The sequence below is a fragment of the Lissotriton vulgaris genome, chromosome 1_1, assembly GCF_964263255.1.
Source record: "Lissotriton vulgaris chromosome 1_1, aLisVul1.2, whole genome shotgun sequence".
NCBI classification, from domain to species: Eukaryota; Metazoa; Chordata; class Amphibia; order Caudata; family Salamandridae; genus Lissotriton; species Lissotriton vulgaris.
In genome coordinates, this window is record NC_141685.1 from 977,256,019 (window position 1) to 977,275,067 (window position 19,049).

Genomic DNA, 19,049 nt, shown 5'->3' on the forward strand with positions numbered 1-19,049 from the left:
CCCAAAGGAAGGATGAAAAAAATAAAAAGGAAAAGAGTGAAATGTCTCAAAATAGGTGCATTATCATTATTATTAAACCAGAACCACACACATTACTGCTTCAGTGAAGTGTCACATTTTTCTACATGTTTATAGAAAACATGAAAACTCAATTTTTTTCATTTAAACCCTTTGGGTCCTTGGTTTCTAACCTCTTTATCCAGTAAGTTTCTGGAGGAGGGATATAGTGAGATCCATTCCTTCATGTTGCTTGATTTTTTCAAGGACTGAAAACTGCAGTTGGGCTATGCTATGTTTGGCCTCCATCCAATGTACTGCTAGAGTACTCTTGGTATTTTGTTTTTCTATGGTACTTTTATGTTCTGAAATTCTTATTTTTTTATTTTCCGTTCTGTTTTTCCTACACATAGTTTCCCAAATGGGCACTTTATGTAGTAAATCAGAACACTGGAATTACAATCTGTGTCGTGAAAAAGTACAATTGGTTTCCCTGTTTGTGGGTGGTGTAAAGTTGACCCAACTATCACATTGTTACAATGGACACAATTTGCACACTTTTTCATACCTTTGTACACTTTTTCTTGTCCCTGTTTTGGTTGAGGTTTTAGAATTTCTTTAAAGTTCTTCGATCTTGTATAAGCAAAAATTGGTTTTAGTTCATATATTCCATGAAAGACTCCTTCGTTTTGGAGTAGTTCGCAATGTCGATAGACTATGTTCTTGATGTTTTGCGAACTAGTGGAAAATTTAGACACAAATACATGTTTTCAATGGCTTTTTTTTGGTTTTTGCTTCAGCAGATTCTCGCAGTCACAAGCTTTTATGCGATTCCTTGCTTTAATCAGAATTTCATTTGGATAACCTCTTTCTGTGTACCTTTTCGTTTGGATATCCAGATGCTTGTCTAAATCTTCTGTAATGGAACAAATGCTTTTAATCCTCATAAACTGAGAAAAAGGTAAATTGTTTTTCAGATTTTGAGGGTGGAAACTTTGAAACAACAGAGTGTTGTTTACATCTGTGTCTTTGCAGAAAACTTCTGTCTGTATTCCTGTTGCTTCTAGTCGTATCGCTACATCCAGAAAGGAAATCCATGTTTCACTGATACTATGCATGAATTGGATGTGTTCGTCATGCTGATTGAGTATTTCTAATTTTTCCTCCAACGATTGCCTGTCTGATGTCCAAAGGACAAAAATCTCATCGATAAACCTGCAGTATAAAGCCGCATTTTTCTTCCAGTCTTGGTCGGTATATATGTGATCAGACTCGAATTTAGCCGTAAAGGTATAGGCATACGCAGGAGCCCCTGCGAATCCCATCGATGTACCATTTTGTTGCAGAAAAAACTTCTCCTCCCATTGAAAATAGCTGTGGTATAGGCAGAAATGAAGTATTTCCAAGATGAAAACTTTATTTGCTCTGATGGTGGGTTGACACAACAGGGCCCATTCAACGGCTTCCAGTCCTGACTGATGGGGTATAGCGGTGTACAAAGATTTCACATCTATTGTACATAGCAGCATCTTACTGTTCATAGAAATGGTCTGTACTTTCAATAGAAAATCGTTTGTCTCCTTCACATAGGATGGCCATTGTTGTACGAAAGGTTGAAGAAACTGATCTATGTAGTGCCCAAGGGGTTCGAAGATGGTACCGCACCCTGTCACTATCGGTCTCATTGGTGGATCATGTACGTTCTTGTGAATTTTAGGGAGCATATAGAGACGTGGTCTTCTAGGATGTTCCACTGTTAGAAATTGCTTGGTTGCTGCCGAAATGTGTCCCAATTCAAAAGAATGTTCAAGAATATTTTTAAGTGTTGATTTAAGTTCATCTGTCAGGTCTTTGTCCTAAAGCAAATATGTGGTGATGTCTGATACATGTTCCTCCACTTTATCGATGTAGAACCTCCTGTTCATCACAACGATAGCTCCCCCTTTGTCTGCTTTCTGCATTAAAATGTCCTTATTTGGGGGGGCGTGGCCGGACGAGCTGCGAGATGGCCGCCTAATAAGCGAGCTCCGCCGGCTGCATCCAAAATCCTGCACTAATCCTGCTATTTCATGGCACACGCACCTCCAAACTGTGTGCAACGGCGGCGGAGGGTCTGAGGCAGACTCGATCAAACAATCGGCATCGCAAAGCGCTTGTAACATCCTGAGGCGGACTCCGCCGTTCTCGCCGTGAAGAGCGCGCCGCGCTGCCCGTCTGCCCTGGAGGCCTGTGTGGGGGACGGCGCGCTAATTGAGGGCGCGGCGCGGAGGGCCTGGCGGGCTGACCGGCGCTGCAGTCGGCGAGACCCCCGTCGCTCGCATCTCCTCTGGCGCGGTGGGGCCCCGGCGTACCATCGAACGGAGCGCTTGCTGATGTAGCGCGGTGAGTGCCTGCAGCGGCTCCAGGAACTGAGGCGACCTCGGCCGGGCAGAGGGACAGCGTGGGCGGCCGCCATCTTAAGCTGGGCCTGTGCATCGCTGCAGGGACCGCTGCCAGCCTGGCCCTGCTAGACGCAGCCCCTCGTGGATATTAGCGGCGCCCTGCCCTCCCCATTATCCTTCGCCACGGGGGTGCTCTGGCTGCGTGTGCTAAATTCCTGTAACCCTACCTGCCCAGAAGCTCGGGTCTCCAGGGGGGTTGTACCGCTCCCTGCCTGTTGTGTTGCTGCGGGGGTGGCCCTGGGGGACCGCTGTGGTAATAATCGCTGACCGCTGGAGCCTGCCCGCCCTTGTGCACCCTCGCACCGCCGAGTGCCGGCTGTCTTTCCTGGTGGTGGCTTGGGACCTACACCGTCTCTGCCTTGGGGGACGTGCTGCTCGTCGGGGCCTCCTGAGCTGGGCCTGACTTGGGCATCTCCGGATCTGCAGCCCGCGTGCCTTGAGCCCCCCTCCTTACTTACGCTCTTACTGTGGGCTGGTGATTGTTGGATTATTCTGCCCTGCCTGCCATTTTGACGCGCCGGACTGTTGCCGTTGGCCATGGGGAAGGGAGACCCGTGCCAGCCCAGGCTCACGTTTGAGCAGAATAAAACGTCCAAACAGGCGAACAGGACGCTGGTGCGACTGGAGGGCCGACTACAGAATCCTCCCAGGACATCGACGCGACTGCACTGCTTCTGAAGGTGAGGTCCAGCCTGAAAAGCATTGACGCGAAACTTGACGGCTTGGCGGCCCAGTTGGACAATGTGAGAACGCAGGTGGCCACTCATGAAACGCGCATTGATGTTCTTGAGAATAGGCACACGGAATGCTGCGAATTCCAATAAGAGACCAAGGCCCATATAAGCAACCTGGAGAAGAAGATAGAGACTCTTAGTACCAAAGCAGATGACCTTGAAGCGCGGTCCCGGAGATGTAACGTTTGCATCACGGGCATTCCAGAGACGACAGCGATGGGCAAAATGGAGACGTTTGTGGCTGATCTACTGCATGAACTTTTTGATCTTAACCTGTCCTCCATCTTTACTGTGGAAAGGGCTCATAGAACACTGGGGAAAAAGCCACCCCCGGGGACCTCGCCGAGACCGATACTAGCCAAGCTGTTAAACTACCAAGACAGGGACCTCGTCTTAAGACTGGCCAGAGAAAAGGGGAAAATAACACACAAGGGAAACGCTATATCCTTCTTCCCTGACTTCACGCCCCTAGTGCAAGCTGCACGCAAGGAGTTTTTGCCTGCTAAAAAGATGCTGCTCCAAGCACAGATCCCTTACTCTCTCATGTACCCAGCCAAGCTTCGGGTGGTGCACGATGGCACGACCCATCACTTCCTGGATGCGGGCTCTGCTTTGAAATTTGCAAAGCACATATGCAAACCCAGACCGGGGAGGAAGACAGACACTGGGACTGAGTCTGCAGGCCAGTCAAGTGACAATGATTGAATGGTTGACCCGCAGCGACACAAGTTAATTGTCGGCCATGGCCTGATTTGAATGACTGTATGATTTGGCGATCAGGCACACCACTGTGTTCCTATGTTGATACTGTGTGATGCCGTATGCGCCTGGAAGTGTAGATGCGTAATGTTATTTCTCCTATTTTGTTGCTTGTAGAAATAGTCTATCTACTGCAGCTGTCGTAATTTGACAACGGCCGGGTTAGCGCTTAGCTTTGCTACACGTTATTTCCCTTAACTTGGCCATATTAGAAAATGCCATTTTGTATGTTGCGGCAGCCATTTTAGGGAATGAGTGGCCTCGTGGTCAGCATGCCTTTTAGTCCTTTGTCCGTGCCGCTGACCATCCGAGTTTGCCCAGCAACAGGCTATTTTTAGTAACGGTCAAGCCTGTACATGCGCAGTCCCAACTGACCAGTCACCCCTCAGGAATGTTCCGCCAAACTGACCAGTGGAGTTGTAACCCCTCCCATGAGTTGGCTGTGCTCCAAAAATGACCATATATGTACATAACGCTCTGTAACCGTGTACCGCCTACCTTTTATTACCTGTAAAAATGTATAAAAGAAGGATTCGCACCAATGTTCGGTGTGATACTTCTTGCATTGCCGAAGGGTGCTGTAGGAATGTACCACCACCCCATGGGGTCTTAATAAACTAGTTCTTTGTACTTTTCAGTTTCCGTGCCAACAGTTCTTTCGGTGTATGTGGGTTATCTACGGAGCATGTAGGCCTTGGGAACCCGATACCACAAATTGGCGACCACGAAGGGACTCATCGGCGACTCGGATGCCCGAAGGAGAGGTCGTGACGAAGGATCGGAAACTCGCCATGGACGCGTACGCTGCCACTGAGTGACCCGAGTCTTGGCACCCACGGTGTTTTCTTCCTTTCCTTCTGATCTGACCTTCCAGGTGGCGCCGGTCTCCGACTGAGTTCTTGATCGTCTGCGTTGCTGGATAGTGCCGTTTGGCTGATTCAATTAAAGACTTTGGCAGTTGGAATCTGGACTTTTGAGATTTGGGTAAGATTTGTGATCGGTAAGGTAGTCTACGGAAGCTTGCTGAAGTTCTATGATTGTGTCTATGATTTGAGTTAGCTAACATTTTGACTTTGTGAACTTTGAACCTATATGTGTAGTGCACTTCACATAGGCAGGCATGTAGAGATGTTTCTCTAATTTTGCTTTGTACTCTGAGCGGCACATTTGTGTGAAGTACTGTAAGTGCCATTTATATGGTATCACGCTTTCGTGATACTTTTTGAACATGCCTGTTTTAAGCACACTCCGAGGGATGTGCTGTCTTGGAAATGGTACCACAATTAGGTTAGCGGAATCACAGCCGGCTCCTCCAGAGGGAACTCCCAACCGTGAGATGTATGTAAAATTTGGCCTTCCCCCTATACTGTACAGTAAATTATGGCATAAGTATACCAGAACCGATCCCGAGTTGCAATGGCCACTACATGGGTCGTTTGATTTGCGAAAGGTTCAGTTTGTGGAGCAATGTTTGTTTCAGCACAGGTCTAGACAAGATATGTTTGATTGTGTGCGAATGTGGGAGAAAGCGGTGCGTGAGCGTATGAAGCGTGAGGTTGCCTTGGCGGACAAAGAGCAGCGCAAGGCTGCTCGGGATAAGGCTTTACAGCTTGAGGAAAAGGAGGCGCAGGAGAAGAAAGAGAGGGAGGCACGGGAACGTAATTTGCAAACGACCGGTCAATTTCCTATTCGTCGTCCGCTTTATCCTGTCCTTAATAATGAAATTGATGATTTTTCATTACTAGATCGCTCCCCGCCTCCGTATGTCCACCCTACGGCTCCGTCCGAGGATTCCGGTGATGAAGGACAGGATAAGTCGGGAAAAGGGGACAAGTCCAGTGTCATGTTATCTGCGGAGAAAGCCGCGGACTTGCCTAGTTGGGCTCGTAAATTGAATTTGAATTATGTAACTGTGTCTGACGTTGTTGCCGAGAGGAGTAAATGGACAGAACGAGAATTGATGTGTTTTTTGACTACTCTTGCTGATGAAGTTGTTACTACATTTCGTAAATATTCAGAGACTTTAGAACTTAAGGCTGTGTCGGTTCATCATGAGAATTTGGATAAAGGTGTATTTGTCCTTGCAGATGTCGATACCTTTTTCAAGCAACTGATCCAGCTACGGGATGAGACGTCCAAAATACAGGAAGAACAGAAAAAGAATAAGGAGTCCGTGCCGGGGTCCACTGAGCAGTCAAAGGAGTGTTCTCTTCGGGGTTCAGATAAGAATTCTAAAGTGCATGTTATGCCTATGCGGGAAGCTGCGCCTTTGTATGTTCCCCCTAAGGGGGATGGCACAGATGAGGATAAAACGTCGAAGGATGCAAAGGGGTATTTTATATATAATTGGGTATATACGCCTTGGAATAGAGAAGATGTTATGGCATTAACAAATTCTTTGCCTGATCTTCGGAAAAATCCAGCTGCATTTTATGAAGGGGTGGAGGGGGCCATTTCCTCCTGTGTTATGACTCTTGTCGATATTGATCTCTTCTTTGGGTTAATTCTTCCGCCTGATATGTGGAGGTCGATTCGAAAAACGAATGATTCAACGATGTTTGGGGGTACTTGGAAGGAGATAAATCAGGCTGATTTAGATAGGGAACCTGCATGCAAACCGTGTGATATGATTTTAGACCTCCCAGCGGCTATTTTGACTAAACTAAAAACGCTTGTTCCCTCTAAAAAGATCGATTGGACTATGTTAGCTTCGTGCAAACAAAAGCTAGATGAATCGGTATCAGATTTCTTTACACGGTTCGAAGAAGCGTTCCATGATTACAGTGGTCAATCATTAACAGACGATACGGGTAGGCATCTGTTTGTCGATAAGTATGTGGCTAATCTCCTACCGGAGATTGCGAAACGATTGAAAACGAGTGAAAGCTCCTGGACCACGGCGACCCCTGCGTCTTTGTTAACTGTGGCTCAGTATTATGAGCGGCAGGAATTTGAGGCTAAAGAAAGTGTGGAAAAGAAAGCGAAAGAGTTGAAAACGAAGGTGATGTTAGCGCAGGTTCGCGGGACGCAGTCTAGAGGGAATGAGAGAGGTAGACGAGGTGGGAGTAATGCGTCGTATGGTCGTACCGATATTGCTGAGGACCAATGTGCATATTGTAAAGAATTTGGGCATTGGGCTGAAGATTGTCCGGTGCTTCGTGAGCAACGTAGTCAGCGTGGTCGAGGAGGTGGAAGGTCGAGGAATAGTTATTCAGGAGCGAGAGGTGGTGGAAGTGATCGTGGTAGGTTTGAAGCAAGAGGCCGTGGTCAGGATGAGCGAAACGTTTTTGATAGACGGAATCAGTACCAGATATCGGAGGGTGAGGATGTGGAACACCAGGATTATGTGCATGCATAGGATTGCGTAGGATGGGGTGTGGAATCGGTTGAAGTGCCAGTAGATCAAAGAGGTCCATATGTATCAGCGGACATTTTGGGTTCTACTGATCAGTTTTTAGTTGACACAGGAGCTACTCGTAGTGCTTTGTCTAAAAACTTGGTTCCAAGGGCTCCCCTGTCTGGCGATACGATAACATGTATAGGGTTTGATGGCACACCCTCTCCTAGCCCATTATCACAGCCTCTTGCACTTTGTATTGCTCAATTTTTCAGTTTTTCCCCGTTTTTGTTGTCACCTCACACTCCTGATAACATAATGGGTATTGATTTGCTTAAATATTTTCGAGCAACAATACGCTGCGCTCCCGAAGGAGTGCGGGTGATTTTGAATGACAATTACCCAGACTCACACAGATTTTTTACAATAAAAGACATTGAAGCATTAGCCTCTCTCCCTCACACGTTATGGGCGACCTCGGATACGGATGTGGGACCGATGCTTATTCCACCTATTCGAATTACTGTCAAGGAGGGAGTCTCCTTGCCACGTGTCCCGCAATATAAGATTTCTAAGGAAGGTGAAATTGCATTGACGCACATTGTTCAGGATTTGATTACTGCGGGAGTAGTGGAGGAAGTTCCTTACAATGTTTGTAACAGCCCTATTCTTCCGATCCTTAAGAAAGATACCGACGACAAAGTCTATCGATTTATTATTGATTTGAGAGAAATTAACAAAATTGTCCTTCCCCAATACCCAGTGGTGTCTGATATCACGACATTACTTACATTGGTTCCTCCAACGGCGACGACCTTTTCTGTCGTTGACCTTAAAAATGCGTTCTTTTCTATTCCCATCCACCCTGATAGCAGATATTTATTTGGCTTCACGTTAAATAATAAATCGTATAGATTTTGTCGTGTTCCCCAAGGTTACACAGAAAGTCCTAGCATTTATAGCCAGGCTCTAAAACGACAGCTTGATTCCTTTGAACTACAACCCGGAGTAGCCCTTATCCAGTATGTTGATGACCTTTTGTTGGCTGCAGACACTTATGCACAATGTGAGGAAAGTACGCTTGCCTTGCTGTCCTTTTTAGCTCAGAACAACCATAAAGTGTCTAAGAAAAAGCTACAATACTGTAGACCCAAGGTGACCTACCTCGGTCATCTTTTGTCTAAGGAGGGGCGTGCATTAACATCAGATCGAATTCAGGCAATTCTAGACACACCAGTCCCCCGCACTCAGAGAGATGTACGTGCCTTCATAGGATTAACGTCCTTTTGTAGACAGTGGATCATGGGGTTTTCACACATTATAAAACCTTTGTTAGCATTACTGTCAAAAACTACACCAATGCCCCTCGAATGGACAGATGAATGTCAAAATGCTTTTGATCAATTGAGACAGGCCCTTTGCTCTGCACCCGTGTTAGGTACACCAGATTATACAAAGATCTTCACCTTGTACGTGCACGAGAAAGATGGGTGCGCGTTATCAGTGTTAGTGCAGGCACACGGGGACAAGCAGAGGCCATGTGCATACTTTTCAGCGGTTCTCGACCCTGTAGCACGAGGGTTACCTGGGTGTTTTCGAGCAGTTGCAGCAACAGCGGTAGCTATACGGCAGAGTGAGGGAATAGTATTATCGCACAAACTGTTGGTGCTAGTTCCCCATGCAGTGGATGCCCTGTTAAATCAAACAAAGACTCAATATCTTACCAGTGTACGTTTAACAGGATATGAGCTCACACTTTTGGCACCACATATCACACTGAAAAGATGTGCTACCCTGAACCCTGCCACTTTATTGCCCTATCCGGTTGAGGAGGGTCAGGAAGAAAAACATCACGATTGTGTTTTCCTGACTGAGGAACAGACAAAGGGTTGTGTCGACTTACAGGATATGCCACTTCCAGATGTGGATGGGGAACTGTGGGTTGATGGATCGTGTTTGAGGCTGCCAGATGGCACGACCTCTCCAGCATATGCGATCACGACACTTAAAACGGTGGTAGAAACAGCACGAATACCACAGAAATCGGCTCATGCAGCAGAGCTGATAGCTTTAACAAGAGCCTGCGAATTGAGTGCTGGCCTATGTGTGAACATCTACACAGACAGCCGGTACGCCTTTGGAGTAGCGCATGACTTTGGCTTACTCTGGAGAGAACGTGGGTTTTTGACTTCTCATGGAGTACACATTTTGCACGGAGAATTAGTGCGTGATCTCCTGAACGCATTGCTCTGTCCGGAGAAAGTGGAGATAATTAAATGCAGTGCACATAAAAAGGTCACTGATAAAGTGGGACAAGGCAATGCTTTTGCAGACAGTATAGCAAGACAAACAGCTATGTCACGAAACGACTCCCCCATGTATGTAGCGAAGTCACAGGCCGAGCGATGGCATGATGCTCGAGCAGAGATATTAGATATCCAAAAATCTGCGTCGGAAGCAGAACTCGCGACCTGGGCAGCAGAGGGGGTGCTGGATGATGAAGGTTGTTGGAGGAGTAAGGACATGGCACGATGGAAATTGCCTGCAGCTTACTTGCAAGCGATGGTCCAGATGACACATGGGTTGGCACATGTTGGAGCTCTTGCAATCACTCGATTGTTAACACGGGTTTGGGAGCATCCTGAGATTGCCAACACTGCCAAGAGAGTAGTGCAGACCTGCTTGATATGTTTACAGCACAATCCTGCAAAAGGGACGCATACTCCGAAAGGAGGGTTTGTTCCACCTTCTGCGCCGTTCGAAGTACTGCAAATGGATTATAACCAGCTTGAGCGTTGCAATAACCTGAAGTATGTCTTAGTGGCGGTGTGTGCTTTTAGCAAATGGGTTGAGGCCTTCCCCACGAAAGACAATACAGCTTTGACAACAGCTAAGGTTTTGCTCAAGGAGTACTTCCCTCGTTATGGCGTTTGCAAATTTTTGTGGAGCGATAATGGTCCTCATTTTGTCGGGAAAATTGTGGAATATGTATTGAAGGGATTAGGAATTCAGCAAAAGTTCCACGCTGTGTTCCATCCCCAGTCAGCAGGTCTTGTTGAGCGGTATAATGCTACGTTGAAATTGAAGTTGGCTAAGATTGTGGCGTCCACGTCATTGAAGTGGCCTGATGCCTTGCCGCTAGCATTACTCTCTATCAGATCGGTGCCCCATTCTCGGACTGGCCTCACACCATATGAAGTGGTGTTTGGAAGGCCTATGAACATATGGGGAGTGCCTAAGCCGCGATTGATACATGATGTGCCTTGTATAATGATGAACAACTATTTGGCACGATTAACAAATGATTTGCTTTCTATTCATCAACAGGTTCGAGAAGCGCTCCCTGACAATTCTACTGGAGAGGCTCACAATCTTCGTCCTGGCGATTTTGTGATGGTGAAGTCGTTTGAGAGGGCGAATAGCTTGGAACCGAGGTGGCGTGGCCCCGAGCAAGTCCTCCTGGCAACTCGAACAGCTGTGCGAGTGACCAACAGAAAGCGGTGGGTGCATTCAACTCACTGCCGCCGTGTTTCTCCGGACCTGGTGAATCCTACTGTGTTGACCGACTACAAGGAAATTCTGGATAAAGAAAAGAGCCCAGCTGTGACATCGGCCGAAGTTGAGGGAGCCTTCCCGGACCACACTGTTTCTGGATGACAGTGTTACAACCTGCGGCCAAGATAGGAAGAAGATTTTTGTTTTTCGAGACTGGTTGGTTACCGCTCTGTGGTTTGTGAAACGGAAACCGGGAATCTCAAGGGGGGGGGGGATCAGTTCTGCCAAGAGTAGCGACACCCGTCTTGACCCTGGAGAAGAAAACAACGCTACCTCGGAGCTCAGCACCGTATTTTTCCTTTTTAGGTATATACATTTGAGACCGTGAACTCTTTTGAGCTATGGCGTCTTCTGCATTACGAGACAAAAGAATACTTGGTGCCATCTTGTTTGTACTGACAATCGTGGTGATAGCAGTGATAGCCTGGGTAGTAGAACTTGTGGTGCCTGTACGTGAACATTTGCTGCCGACTACCCCGGCTCCATCTGAACATTTTCACTTCACCTTGCCCTACCATGAAGAACTGCACCGACAGACTTACTTGAACAATAGTTTTATTCAGATTCTGCATCATACTCATAATATGACGAACACTTCTAATTGCTGGGTGTGTGGGATGTTGCCTGGTCATCAGAAGAAAGGGGGCACTCCGCTCATCCCACTCCCATTCTCCCACAATGGTTCCTGCAATGCCTGGTATACTCTTTTATTCACCTTACGATGGCCAACGAAAGGGGGGGTGCTCTTCCGTTTGAATAAGATCTGCTATCATGACCGGGATGGGTATCCAAGAGCTGAGGGTACTCGATTTGAATGGGAAGAGTACCGCCCCGATAATGCATCTGCACCCCGTGTTTACAGTAATCAAAGGAATATTAATATGTCTAGCACACATGTAATAAATGTTATAAATACTAAGGCCGATCTCTGTATACGTAATAAAGGTACCATCCCGTTGGGAAAAGTGAATGCAACACCACACTTACATTTGACAGTCCGAATGGCATATCATTTGTGGCATCTCGAAATACTTACTTCATCTGTGGTAATAAAGGCTATCACCAGCTCCCTTTAGGATGGTTAGGCACATGTTATGTATCTTTTGTATTGCCCCCTGTATTCATTGCCCCACCAATGTACCATAATGATTATGTGCTTTACCATGACTTTGTACTAAATCGTGTTAAACGTGCTGTGGTCTTGGACGATATCGACCAGACCGATACCGCCTTACAACAATATGTAGATTTTAATTTGGGATTGTTTTCCTTTGTGGGGGCTGCCTTGAATAGTCGGAAAATACGACGACTGACTCGTGTTGTTGAGGCTGTAGCCAATGATACTGCTATTGCATTGGGGAACATAACAGAAGAACTCCAGATTTCTAGAATTGTTATGCTCCAGAATCGTATGGTTCTAGATGTGGTTCTAGCTGACCGTGGGGGGGCATGTAGAATCATCGGAAGTAGCTGCTGCGTGTACGTGCCTGATAATTCGCCTTCTGTTTATGATGCTATCTCAAAGCTCCACAAAATAGCTGCTGAAATACACCCGGACAATGGTACTTGGACTCTTTCAGGGTGGTTCTGGTCAATGCTTACCACTTGGGGCTGGAAACTGCTGACGATTTTATGTGTCATTGTTGGGATACTGTTCTTTGTATGTTTATGTATACAATGTGGCCCTGCTTTATGTTCCATGTGTTTGTCAGCTTGTATCCCATCCAGACGAGCTCTTGCTCAAAATGAAATGATGCTTCATAAAGAAGTTGCTCACATAATGTTGATTGATATTGAAGATGAGTATCCCGACTGCGTCCACTATGAGGTAGCTTCAGCTAAACGCTAAACGGGTCATCTGTCATAATTTGACAACGGCCGGGTTAGCGCTTAGCTTTGCTACACGTTATTTCCCTTAACTTGGCCATATTAGAAAACGCCATTTTGTATGTTGCGGCGGCCATTTTAGGGAATGAGTGGCCTCGTGGTCAGCATGCCCTTTAGTCCTTTGTCCGTGCCGCTGACCATCCGAGTTTGCCCAGCAACAGGCTATTTTTAGTAACGGTCAAGCCTGTACATGCGCAGTCCCAACTGACCAGTCACCCCTCAGGAATGTTCCGCCAAACTGACCAGTGGAGTTGTAACCCCTCCCATGAGTTGGCTGTGCTCCAAAAATGACCATATATGTACATAAAGCTCTGTAACCGTGTACTGCCTACCTTTTATTACCTGTAAAAATGTATAAAAGAAGGATTCGCACCAATGTTCGGTGTGATACTTCTTGCATTGCCGAAGGGTGCTGTAGGAATGTACCACCACCCCATGGGGTCTTAATAAACTTGTCCTTTGTACTTTTCAGTTTCCGTGCCAACAGTTCTTTCTGTGTATGTGGGTTATCTACGGAGCATGTAGGCCTTGGGAACCCGATACCACACAGCCACCCTGTGTAAACAGGGGTGTATGCTCGAGATGCCACCCCTCCGAGGGGTGTCTCCCACAAAGCTCTTGTTCTACTGTTTTGGTGCCTTTTGTTTGTTTAGACTTGGCGCTTTAGGGGGGTCTTGACACAACCTGTTTGGGGGGTTGGTGTGGGTGGAGGGTGGGGCTGGGTTGGGTGTTTCTTGGTGTATTGTCGGACGCGTTACAATAAGCATGTACTGTTGATTATCAGAGCGCGCATGGTAGGTCGGATGGTGAGTGGACGCGAGCTTGTTGACCTTTTTCAATGGAGGTGACTCGGCTCCTAAAATGGAACATTAGAGGCCTAGGCGACCACAGGAAATCCAGACTTATGCACAGCTATCTCACTAGACACAATATAGATATTTGTTTCTTACAAGAAACGCATATCAACTCCTCTTGCTCCCCAAGACTTAAGCACTCCAGGTGGGGTTCTGTATACTCAGCCATTTACTCCAACTATGCCAGGGGGGTGGCTGTCCTTCTGCGCCGCGGCGTGGATTGGAGGGAAACCTCGACAATGGTGGATGATGCCGGGAGGTATGTTATTTTACATGGGGTCCTACTAGGCAAGGAGGTGGTAATGGTTGCCATATATGGCCCGAATGTGGATGACCCAGAATTTTTCAGAGAGATTTGGGCAAAGATTGATGTTGCTGGCTGTTGCACTGTCATATGGGGAGGTGACTTTAATGTAGTGCCAAATGATGCGATTGATAGACAGGGCGCTTCCAGGCCCATGCACCCGAACGCACGTCAGGCTCTGACAGATATCATATGTGAAGGTTCCCTGGTGGATGTGTGGAGTGCTCGAAACATGGATGCTCGAGCGGGTACTTGTATATCTGCACATCATGCGGCCTGGTCCAGATTGGATTTTTGGTTGGTATCGGCGGATGTCGCCACTTGGACCACGCGTGTGGATATACTGGCCAGGTCCCTTTCTGATCACTCCCCATGTCTACTTGAACTGGCCATTCCAGGCAATCAGCGCAGCGCCTTTTCTTGGCGCCTTCCGCCGGATGCATTCCTGGATGCGGCTTTCACCGAAGAAATCAGGCAGGACATTGTTGATTACTTCACTACTAATACTGGCACAGTCAAGACTGGCGCCGTCCTCTGGGACGCATTCAAAGTGGTAATTCGGGGGCAGTGTATTGCACGCAAGGCTGGGGTCTTGAAGGCAATCAGAGGTACACTGGCAAGGATAGAGGGGGAACTGCAGCTCCTAGAATGAAAATTTTGTGAGTCCCCGACACCCACACTAGCAGGGCAGATTAAGGACAAGTTGCTAGGCTTTAACGAAGAAGCGCAGCAAGAACTCAAATTTCTGGGGAAACAAGCCGAGGCCCGCAGATATGGCGAAGGGGATAGACCGAGCCGCACACTTGCCAGGTTGATTAGTCCCACCCCCCACACCAACAAGGGTACACACTGTAATTGATCACACAGGGAGGGCACTGACGGATCAGCGGGAGATACTGCAGTCATTCACCACTTACTATGCCACACTGTACAAATCCACCCATAATCCCTCGGAGGAGACCCTTGCGGCCTTTTTAGAATCCATAGCGCTGGTATGGTTCAATAACGCACACAGACAGTACATGGATCAACCAGTGACGATAAAAGAGATCGCTGCCACCATTAAAGCGCTGCCCCAAAACAAAGCGACTGGTCCAGATGGACTAACGGCTGCCTTCTATAAAACATACGTGGAGGAGCTAACCCCCCGCCTGCACGCCGTGTTTGTTGAGGCACAGGAGGTAGGGATACTGCCAGACCTGATGAGGGAGGCCTTGATTGTCACGCTACTCAAACCTGACAAAGATGATGGATACATAGACTCTTACCGCCCTCTGTCCCTCATAAATGTGGATGTCAAGATCTATGCTAAGATAATAGCTGATCGTTTACAGCCTTTGCTACCATATGTGGCTCTGCCGGATCAGTCAGGGTTCATACCAGGACGCTCCACCACGCACAATCTGAGAACTGTCTTCTCTGCGCTACACTACCTCCACCCTGACGCACAGGCTGCTGTGGTGTTTTTGGATGCAACAAAAGCCTTTGACTCTTTGGAGTGGTCGTTTCTTTTTACCATATTGACACGAATGGGATTCAGCCCTCTATTCATAAACCTTATTCGCTTACTGTATACCACCCCTAGAGCCAGAATACGACTGAATGGAATAATCTCAGAGCCTTTCCAGATTTCCAGGGGCACCAGACAGGGCTGTCCATTGTCCCCCCTTTTATTCGCCATCGCTATGGAGCCGCTGGCTGCTCGAATTCGCCAACTGCATACGGCAAGGGGTATTGCCTTTAGTTCCCGTAGCCTCCTCATCTCCTTGTATGCTGATGATGTAACCTTGTATGTAAACAACCCAACCGATAACCTAAACCCGCTGCTCCAGGAGTTCGTCAAGTTTGGCGGCCTCTCCAGCGTCTCCATCAACTGGTCTAAATCAGTCATATTCCCATTCACTGACAAAACTGCAGAGGTACACTCGGATTATCCCCTCCGATGGGAAGCAGAGGAAGTGAAATACTTGGGGATTTGAGTCAGCAGGAACATACAAGAGATCTGGAACCTGAACTTTGGCAGAGCGATCACATGGCTTGAGGGCAGGGTGGCGATTTGGTCCAAGCTTCCTCTCTCCTTGGCAGGCAGGATTGCACTAGCACTAGCACACTATTTGCCAATGTGCCGATCTCCTTGACACAACACTTTTTACTCGCCTGTGCTCCAATCTGCTGTCACTTGCTTGGGCGGGGGGGTCAAGCCAGAGTTTCATGGGCACTGCTGACACTTCCACTGCGTCAGGGTGGACTGGGTGCACCGGACATGCATTTATACGCACTTTGCGCACAAGCCCAAAACCTGCACTTTTGGATCGATCCCACACCTTACCAACCACACGTAGCGGTGGAAACCGACATGGTCTCTCCGCTCCCACTCAATGTGGCACTCTATCACAAAGCACCGCGGCCTACACAGGACATAAACACGGCGGATATGCTTCGCTGGTCCTGGAGAGAGTTATTGAAGCGGTCTTCTGTTCCCCTGTTGTATGCGCCCGCGATGCCCCTCAAGCAGAATCCCATGCTCCCATGCTTGGAGTCCAACAGTGGTGATATATCCCTCGCTGGCACCACCCTGCGCACATTTGCAGACATATACCCGGATGGCAGGTTCCTAGAGCTGCCCCCAGAGACACCGGAGAGCCCGGTGACATTTACTGACAAGTTCACATACCACAAACTCAAAGCCGCGTGCAGGGAGTTGGGGGATCGTTTCCCAGAAGAGCCACAGCAGTTAACTGCATTGCAGAACATACTGGCCAGAGCATCCCGCTAAAAACTTGTGACCAGGCTATACAACTCAATGCAGGAACAATCCCCCCTGGTGGTGCCCAGGTCACAGCAATTGTGGGGAGAGGAACTGGAGGCGCCGCTGACGGATGAGCAGTGGGCATTTTGCTGTGGGCAGCTGTTGGCACTATCCCCAAACTACAAACTCAGGCTTGTGCACTTCAAATTCCTACACAGATACTACTGCACTTCGACTTCCCTTCACCGTATGGGCCTCAGGGAAGATGACAGATGCTGGAAATGTGGGGCGGAGGGGGCTTCCTTTTTACATGTGGCCTGGCACTGTCCAGCGCTTTCTGAGTACTGGATTGAAATATTTGGAGCAATCAACCTAATACTTGGGAGGAATGATGCCCCGTCGCCACTGCTGGGAATCCTTGGCTGTGTTGCGGATACTGCGCCCACAAACCGAAAGCTCCATGCGCTCCTACTGCTATATGCTAAGAGGCGGGTGGCTATCACATGGGGGCGAAAGTCCAAACTGAGATTGAGAGACTGGTTGTCTGATGTGACATACGGACATGCTCAGCTGGGTTCCTATTGGGAGTTGATGCCGGCTGCTGCGCGCCCGAGATGCATCTGGGAACCCTTCCTGCAATGGTCACGTAATAGACTGTCTCCACCTGGAACGGCTTCTGGTTGCCCGGCTATACACACATAGCCTGTTGGGTGGCTGTAATACCTGTTCTAATGAGTCTGCCTGTCATATTCATGAACTGTGAAACGGCGAAGGCCGCTAGATATTCTGATACAAACCGCCTGGCCTCCGGTGATTGCTTTGCAAATTGTGTTAGCGCCTCCGCTCCAATTGTCATCATTGTTGAGGGCACTGTCTGCTTGCTATTCCGAACCTGCAATGGAGTACTACTGTATTTATGTGCTATTCTATACGCATGCTGCTAGAAATGTTGTATTAATGGTCGCACTGACGTACACCAATGTTGTTATTGGAACTGTTAAACAAAAAAAGAAAATTGCATCCTCTTTTTTTCTTTTATTCTCTATCGTCAGAAAGCATTGTAATATCTACTTGTGCTTTTTGCACAATTTACTCGATTTCATGGTGTAACTGTAGCTTTCTCGATTTGCACATGCTCAATAAAAACATTTAAAAAAAAAAAAAAATAGAGGAACAAAGCTCAAGGCCAGGTTTCTTCTAAAATCATGGAGCTCATATAATAGGTGGTATTTTATTCCGTGTAATACATCGTTATGCCATTACTCTTCCACCAACCTTCTTTTTAAATTTTGGTTTTCTGGTCCTTCTTGTGAAAGAGATTCAATAGCAGATTTGTAGAATAAATGTGAAACATGTTCTGTGAATATAAGCCCAGCGATATGCACCTTGTAATTGATTGCAAACTATATTTTGAGACAAATTTAGAAGCGGCTTCAGAAACCGCGGTAACCTGCAGATGCATTCCTGCTGTTTTTGTAATGAGCTTCTGGAATGCAATAAATATACGTTTTGCTATAAAAAAAAAAAATTAAAAAAATGTCCTTATTTTCTTGTAATGTCTTAAGAGTATTTCTATCCTGGATAGAAAGGTTTGTCTTTTTGGTTTTCTGCATGTTGATTTTTTGAAAATCATTCCGTACCGATTTTTCAAATGCATCCAACATTTTATGAGAGACAGGTGCCTGGAATTTAGATTCACTTTTTGTTCACAACAGTGAGATGAGCAGTGAGAATCAGCATTTAAACTAAACAGAGGTTTTAAAGATCGAGGTGAGTTTCTTGTGTTGCTCGTGGATGTCAATGTGGGATTCATGGCATTCACATGAGATTTATAGCAGTTGAATATATTTTTTGCAGATTCGGAGTGGCCTTAGAATCAATAGGAAGCAGGGTAAGCTCTGTTGATTGTTGAGCACGGGAATTCTTGACTTGGTGAAGGGAGTTTAGTGTCCTATTTACATCTTTTTATTATTTCCATAATTTTTACATTTTTAGAGGTGCTAAATGAGGTGCAACATTGCTTGTAAAGAAACAAAGGTCCCATGTATGTTTGTAAGTTTTGACATGTAATTGAATCAGTGTTTATATATGTGTTTTCGTTTGTTTAGATTTCAGGCCCCTGAAGAAGGACCCCTTTTGGCCCGAAATGCATTGGGCATCCAATGGAATCTGGATTTAATGTTCATGATTATGAATTTCATCACTGCGTGAATTAAATTGTCGTTTGATAATTGTTTATGACAATTGTAACAATGAGTAAAGTATCAATGTAAAATGTACATTTGAACAAGGCATTATACTAAGTTTGAATTTTGTATATAGGATTGTTTTAAAAAAAGATAAAGAGAAAAAAAAGATTTTCGTTTGTAAAATAAAATTGGAAAGTTTTTCCAGCAACAGTGCACAGTGGTCGAGTGTGATTTCACTCGAGG

The 19,049-nt window shown here is 46.7% G+C and overlaps 1 protein-coding gene across 1 annotated transcript in view; it reads right to left on the reverse strand.

Annotated features, from left to right (window-relative positions):
• Nucleotides 1-19,049, reverse strand: part of LOC147748329 (resistin-like) — a 136,125-nt gene that overhangs the window by 110,599 nt on the left and 6,477 nt on the right. The gene's annotated exons all lie outside the window — the stretch shown is intronic.